This window comes from Octodon degus, unplaced genomic scaffold, assembly GCF_000260255.1.
Source record: "Octodon degus isolate 3935 unplaced genomic scaffold, OctDeg1.0 scaffold00005, whole genome shotgun sequence".
Classification (NCBI taxonomy): Eukaryota; Metazoa; Chordata; class Mammalia; order Rodentia; family Octodontidae; genus Octodon; species Octodon degus.
The window spans coordinates 29,427,651-29,435,343 of record NW_004524581.1 but is presented as its reverse complement, the minus strand read 5'-3'; the positions used below and the strand labels follow the sequence as shown (position 1 = coordinate 29,435,343).

The 7,693-nt window shown below is 48.6% G+C and overlaps 1 protein-coding gene across 4 annotated transcripts in view; it reads left to right on the top strand.

Annotated features, from left to right (window-relative positions):
- Positions 1 to 7,693, top strand: part of Ppard (peroxisome proliferator activated receptor delta) — an 84,062-nt gene that overhangs the window by 295 nt on the left and 76,074 nt on the right. For 3 of the 4 annotated variants that reach the window (XR_002822079.1, XM_023720644.1, XM_023720655.1), the window contains exon 2: positions 3,064 to 3,147. The exons of the other annotated variant lie outside the window; for it this stretch is intronic. The gene's annotated coding sequence lies outside the window, so the exon portion shown is untranslated. The remainder of the gene's footprint in view (positions 1 to 3,063; positions 3,148 to 7,693) is intronic. 4 annotated transcript variants of the gene reach the window in all.

Sequence of the window (7,693 nt, the reverse complement as noted above, 5' to 3'; positions counted from 1 at the left end):
CGAGCTGCCGGGACCCCGGGCCTGCGCCCCACGCGCGGCTGCTGCACCCCCGTCGGCGCGCGTCCCAGCCCCCCTCCCCCGCCGCTGGGCCTCGCGGCCTCGTCCTCCCGCTCCTCCGAGAGCTGGGTCCCTGCCCTGAGGTCCTCGTCTGCTCCTTGGCTTCTTCCCCCGCCCCTCTCTGGGGTCCCCAGATCCTCGCCTCTCCCTCTGGGGTCTCTGTAGATCTCTCCTCTGCCTCCATCCTCCCATCCTTACCCGCAGCCTGCTTGCTTCCTTCCCCTCGCTCTCCGCGTGTCTGTCGCCTCCTGCTCACTCCCCTGCTGCTCGGGTGTTGGGAAGTTTCTCTGTCCCGTGCCCTCAGCCCCTGTTACTACCTAAGCCTCTCCACCCTGCCTACCTGCGGGGCCCTGTCTCTGCCCCTGTCTCATTTCCTTTCTGTCAGTCCTCTCTGTCCCCACTATTTCACCCACCTCCCTTTCCTCCCAGTTTCTTGGCTCTGTTCAGGGGCGGCCGGAGTTCCGCGCTGTGTTCCGCTATCGTCTGCCCTGTAGTTGAGGTGCCCGAGGACCAGGGTGGGCGTGTCGGGCCGCAGGTGGCAGGGGCTGTCTGAGATGCCAGGTCCTACGTGCCTCTGTGAGGAAATTTCCTGGGGTGTATGTCAGGGATAGTGTCCAATTTGTAGGCCATTCTTCTAATCTTAGCTTTAATACTTCCTCTTTATGAGTCTGTTGACTTCCAGGAACCCTTGGGGAGAGACTGCACGGCGTTGGGTGTGTGCCAGGGGTAGCCAGAGGCCTCATCCAGCTCTTCCAGGAAACAGGATCAGTGTCTTTTCACTTGGGATATGTTATATGGAGCACGTTGAAACTATGATGGTCTCTGTGCTGGCGACACCTTTCACACTGTCCCTGTCCCAGAGATCTAAGAAAAATCTCCCAAAAACTATGCCCCAAAGAATGCCTGTAGTCCTCCACCTTTTCCCTCTGTGCTGGCTCCAGAACATTGTGTTTTTCTTTTTTCTATTACTAGAGTTTTGAAATAGATTGCTGGCCTGCTAGCCCTAGGGCTATCAGCGTGTGTCTCTTTTATTATTGGTGGCTGATTTTCTCTTGTGTAGCAGTGACTGAATGCACTTCTGATGATACTCACTGAACTGGTTCTCCAGGAATCTCTTCTCTCTCTTTTCTCCTAGGGAGCTGAATTTCCTGTGGCTCCGAGAGGGAGGCTGACACTGCGGGTCTGCTCCCTGTGCCCCAGTGGGGCCTGGGGCGTTGGGTTGATACCTGCCTGCGGAGGCTGTGGCTCTGGTCTTGGGGATCTGAAAGCAAGATCCACTCTCCTTTAGAGAAGCGCAGGATCATCGTTTTGCTGGGTCCTCTTTTGAGGATCACACTCTGTGTTTGAGCCCGAGTGGGCCACAGTATTGGCACCAGCACTGCCAACCTTTAGGAGCTGTGAATGAGCTTGATCAAGCCTGGCACTATTGTCATTCTTTTGTGAAGGTAGTAAGACTGTGGGTGACCTATTGTCAAATGGGTCCCCTTCACACTGCTCCCCAAGCCCCCTCTGTGCAGCACGTTGGGGGATTTGAAAAGAATGGACTGGAAGCAGCTTTGTTTCTATGGATATATCGAACTTAAGACCTTGGCACTGAGCTATATCTCCACCCTTTTTCTATTTTGTGTTTTGGGAGTCTTGCTAAATTGCCCAAGTTAGCCTTGAACTTTTGATCCTCCTCCCTCAGCCTCCCACAGTGCTAGGTTTACAAGTGTGCACCACCTCTCTCAGCTTGCTGGTCCTGTCTCTTTGCTCACTTGTTGGCTCTGCTCAGGTGGCAGGTGAGAGGGTTTGAGCTCCGGGCAAGCCTAGCCCTTATAGAGTAATTGGGACCCCAGCACCTCTGGCTGGATTATGTCTCGCAGTTGTCCCCTGTGTGGTCTTCCCTGGGGTTAGTTATGATTATCCATGACCAGGGACCCCTTCAGTGGTTTTTGCAGTGCTTGGCCATATTTCTAAGGTGTGAGCAGACAGCGATCCCTGACAGTACTCTCCTAAAGGTGTCAGCTCCATGACTGCCCTTTCTCCTTACCTCCCCACCCCTGCTCTCTTGGTTCTGCCCAGCCCACCCTCCCGGACTTCCAGCCTCTCCTGCAGTCCCCAGTTCTCTTCCCTAAGGTCCCAGGAAGCTGGTGGGCTCCGCTTTGGGTGGGATGCATGCCTGGTTGTGGTGCCAGCTGTCCTCAGGCCCAAGGATCCTGACATGTCCTAGATCAGTACAGCCCACCTCTCAGGACTAGTTGGACCTACGACTTCTAAAGGTTTCCAGGTTGTCCTGCCACTGGGGACCACCTCCTTGGGCAGTCCCTGCAGCCCAGGAAGCTCAGCTGTGGTGTTCTTGCCTAGGAGGCCCGGACATACTAGCAGCCTGCATCTCTATGGACCCTGTCCTGCCAGGCCTGGCTTGTGTTACGGCTGAAGCCCTGTGCCCAGTGACCTTGTGTGACACGAAGTCTCAGGTTGCTGGTGGCTGTTTCTTGGAGATGGTTTATGTCCCTAACTTTCTCTGTTTGGGAGGCAGGAGAAGAGTGGCTGGCAGCGGCTGGATTTTGGGCTGTGATAGGAGAGCTGGGTACTTGGCGTGAGGCTGGCAGGGAGAGCATGGCCCCTTGCGTCAGGTTTCGACAGGAACCTTCTTCCCTGAGAGGTGGCTCCTGGCCTTCCTAACCCAGCAGGCTCGACAGGAGTGTGACTCTGGTCGTGTCAGTGGGGCTCTGCTAGGAACCAAGTATGACTCAAGGCATTTAGGAGCTGCCACCCATGGCAGGGCTGGGCACCACCCTTCCTTACCTGACCAGCTCCTTCTGCCCCTCCCTGGTAAAGTCAGCCAAGCCAGTGACTGCTTGCTTGGAGGCACACAGCCTACTTGGAGCACTGGGCAAAGTCTGCCCACTGGCTCTGAAGGCGCTCTCAGGATGGGAGTGGGAGAGCTTAACTTCCTAGAGCTGCTTTAGAGGCCTCTGGAGCCCCTCAGCTCAGGATGTTGGGTCTCTTTCTACCCTGCAGTGTCGTGCAGTGATTGGGGCATGCGCCCGGCACCCCCCCAGCGGCTTCTGCTTACGGACAGATGAGGACAGATGCACCCTAGAGGTAAGGCCGCTTCTGCTGCACAGGGACCTCTGGTGGCTGCCTGTCACAGGCACGCATTTAGGGTCCACATCTTGGAACTGAAATCATCTCTGGGGCTGAGTTCCAGATCTCAGATTTTTGTCAGCATTGGTACCTGTTGTTTATCGCTTACACATTAAATAATTATTGAATGTCTGTGGCTCTCATAGGTTGTTCAGAAGTACGGAGATTTTCTATCTTTGCAGTTACTAATAAATAAACTCCAAGAGGCCAAAAGCTTATTGTTTCTCCTGTTGTGTTTAAAAGACTGCCAGGCACAGAAGAGATGTTAAGTAAATGTTGGGGCTTTTTTCCCTTTTGTCTTTCTGAGACAGAGTTTCTCTATGCAGTTCCGACTTCAGCTTGTTATGTAGCCCAAGCAGGCATCAAACTCACATCTATCTTCTACCTCAGCCTCCTAAGTGCTGGGCTTTCTGGTGTGTGCCACCATGCCTGGTGTTGTGTTTGTTGAACAAATAATTGAACAAACTTTCGTCTCTGTCGTGTGGGTACCTAGGATGCCAGGCCACCAAGAAGCTGACCAACATTCCCATTTATTTATTTATTTATTTAATTTTTTGGGGGGGGTTTTGTTTATTTATTTTTTTTTCTTTTCAAAGTTTTATTGATAAACATATAGCAATGAGACAGTTTCAAATCAAATCGAAAGTATAGTTTCAACAAATAATACACTGCATATATTCTTCTTAGTGGTTAATTGCTGTACAAGATGCAGATTTGTGATCCTACTTACAAACACCATTAGAAAAAATCATTCTATTCATTAAGAAAATGCAACTATATCTCTATCCCAACCACTTTGAATACACAGATACAAAATGGACATTCATAGTTATACCCCATTTTTTTTAAGTTCCGTTATTGAATATTATAGGTGTGTAAACTCAGCAAAATATTCTAAAAGAGTCCTGTAGCCCATAATACTATTGGGTCTTCTGTTTAACTGGCAATGTCAGAAATTATTGACCTGAGTCCCCCACAGCTCAACATAACAGCATGGCTTTACTTCCTATATTTCGTCTTCATACTTTTCTTTTCTTTTTTTTTTTTTTGTGGAACCGGGGATTGAACTCAGACCCTTGCACTTGCTAGGGAAGTGCTTATTCCACTGAGCCATCTCCCCAGCCCCCGTCTTCATACTTTTCTACTGGATGGTTAAGACCAAGGTAAAGCAGAACCTGTGCAACAAGAGTTGTAGCTTTTTGATCTGAGGAGGTCAGTGAAATGCCCTCAGGATTTATGCTGAGATCCTGTACCTCAGATTATATAGAACCTTTGTCAGTGTCAGCCGTGTGGATGAGTCAAAATAGTAACACGGGTTCTTTTTTTGGCAGAACCGGGATTGAACTCAGGTCCTTGCGCTTGTCAGGGAAGTGCTTATTCCACCAAGCCATCACCCCGGCCCCCTCCCTTTTATTTATGAAGTAGGTATTTTTGAGCATCCTTCACAACCAGGCACTGGGACAATGGTGATAGTGAAAGGCAGATTCAGCTCCTGCCTCCCCAGCCATGGTTTCCTGCACAGTCTCTGTTGCACTGCTGAGTCCTCCCCAGCCTGAACAATGCCGTGTCCTCAGGATGCCAGAGGGTCTTAGAAGAGTAACTCCAGGGGACCTGATATTCATTGTAGGTCCCTGCTGGGGCCAGGAAACTCGGCCTCCTGTGCTTTTCATCTCTGAAGTTTGTGAAGTTGGTGGCTCAGGGAGCTGTTTGTGGGCCACACTTCCCTTGCTCTGCTCTAAGACCCTGTGGCTTTTCCTGTTGCGAGACAGGGTGGCGAGCCCTGGGTCTGTCCAGTGTCGGGGCTCAGGGTGTTTGTGGATCTTGCAGGCAGGGACCCTTCCTCTGTAGGGACTGCGAGGGAGGAAGAAGAGGGCGGAGGCTTCTGAGTTCCCCAGAGGGTAGGCAGGGAGAGTCCTGAAGCCAACTGATTTTCCTTATGTCAGATTCATTTTGTTTTGTTTTGTATTTTTTTTTTAGACAGGGTCTTGGTATACAGTTCAGGCTGGCCTTGAGCTTACTGTGTAGCCCAGGCAGGCCTTAAACTCTCAGTGATTCTCCTGCCTCAGCCTCCTTTAGTTCTTTTTTTTTTGGTGGAACTGGGGATTGAACACAGGCCCTTGCGCTTGCCAGGCAAGTGCTTATTCTACTGAGCCATCTCCCTGGCCCCCCTCCTCTAGTACTGGGAATACAGATGTGTGTCGTCGTGCCTGGCTGTCTGGTTCATTTTTGAGCTTTGAGCTCCCCGTTCCTGTGTGTTGTTGTCTTAGTTGCCTCTGACAAGGGTATGGTTATCACCTTTTATAGTTGTATTTTGTTTTTGTTACTTTGCAGAAGTCATGATTGTTGCCATCTTTGTCTTCTTACCTGGGATGCTACTGGGGGCCAAGTGTTGTGACAAATGTGTCAGACCTGAGCTTTGGCTGCCACCTTCCTCCAGAGCTGAGGAACCTAGCAGCGGAGAGGAGACCTGCGCCAAGAGAAAGCTGGGTGGTGTTAAGAGCATGGTCCTCTCTAGAGGGTACAAGTTTGGATGAGCAGATTGTCCCTGAGGGCTGGCTTTGTCCCTAAAGAAACTGGATCTTGGATCAGGCCTTAGAAGAAAGTTTTGTTGTGGGCTTCTGAGACAGGGTCTCCCTATGTAGTTCAGGCTGGCCTTGAACTCAAGGTGATCCTCCTGCCCCAGCCTGCTGGTGCTGGGGCCACAAGCTTGAGCCGCCACACTTGGCTAGACAGTCTCGTAAGTCGCTAAATTGCCATGCTGGGCCTGAACTTGCAATCCTTCTGCCTCTGCCTCCCAAAGCACTGGGATTCCAGGCATACACCACCACACCTGGCTCTGTGATACAAGTGACATTTTTAATGAAAAATAACTTTTTAAAACAAAATTATTGAGGGAAGAGACATTGTTTTACATTTTTGTTTTGTTTTGTTCTTGGCAGAACCAGGGATTGAACTCAGGCCCTTGTGCTTGCGAGGGAAGCGCTTATTCCACTGAGCCATCTCCCCAGCCCCTGTTTTACATTTTTGCCTATTTATTTATTTATTTATTTATTTAAAAATATTTATTTATTTATTTTTGCGGAACTGGGGATTGAACTCAGGCCCTTGTACTTGCCAGAGAAGCGCTGATTCCACTGAGCCATCTTCCCGGCCTCTTGCCAAATTTTTTATGTCTGGTGAGACAGCTAAGTTCTTCTATCTGCTTCTCTATTCAAGGTTGGACAGTACAGGTTTATTTATTTATTTATTCGGTACCAGGGATTAAACTCAGGACCCTGTGCTTGCCAGGTAAGCACATTTTCTACTGAGCTGTCTCCTTGGCCCAGTATAGGGTTTTAATTGGAGGGCATGAAGAAAGTTGGGCCTCATACAGATTGTGGTTTAGGAAGGAGGGAGTTATTTTATTTTATTTTTTGGTGCCAGGAATTAAAGTTAGGACCCCATGCCTGCCAAGGAGGCACTGCACCACTGAGCTATATTCCTGCCCCGGAGGGACTATTCTAATAGCCTTGGCAGATAATTATGGGTGTTCGTTCTTTTTTTTTTTTTTTTTTTTTTTGCGGAACTGGGAATTGAACTCAAACCCTTGCTCTTGCCAGGGAAGTACTTATTCTACTGAGCCATCTCCCCGGCCCCAATTATGGGTGTTCTTGTATACTATATTTTAACTTGAAAGGTAGTTGTTTCCTTAAGATTAACCACCGTGTGGAGTATGAATAAATTTTTCGTTTTTGTGACTTTAAAATCCATTGGTGTGAGGGCCAGCGATATAGCGCAGCAGTTTAAGCACCTTCCTGGCAAGCACAGGGTCCCGAGTGCAATCCTGGTACTACAAAAAAAAAAGAAAATTGAAAGGCCATTGGTGTGGATTAATTGATTGACTTTGGTACTGGGGAAAGAACCTAGGGTCTTCTTTGCACTGAGCTTTTTTGTTTTCTTCTTTTGAGGCATGGATTCACTAAGTTGTTCTGCTACCTGGACTGGACTTGAAATTGGGCTCCTCTTCCTCAGCCTCCCAGAGCACTGGGGTTGTAGGTGTGCACCACCATGCCAGGGTCCCTTGGTGTACCTTGTACACAAATGGATCATATATTTTAAATCAGTTCCCTGATTTACCCAGCTCTCCCAAGTGGAGACGTGTTTTATTTTATGGTATGAAAAGTTCTGAGTACTATCGTGGAGCTCATCAGGAGAGTCTCTGTGGGTTGGAAACTGTCTAGTGTACAGTAGATACATGTTTTTTCTAATCTGAATTTTTTTCTTGAGACCTTGATTTGTCATTATTAATATACTGTCAATTCTTTTTCTTGAAATGATAAGCTCTATTCGTTAAGAAAAAGTCCACCTATTACTTTGTTTAATGGAATTTTGTGTCATTATTAATGCTTTTTAAAAAACTTTCTTTTCTTTTCTTTTTTTTCATTCTTTCTTTTGTTCTTTCTTTCTTCTGTTCTTCTTTCTTTCTATTTTTTTTTTTTTTTTTTTTGGTGGAACCAGGGATTGA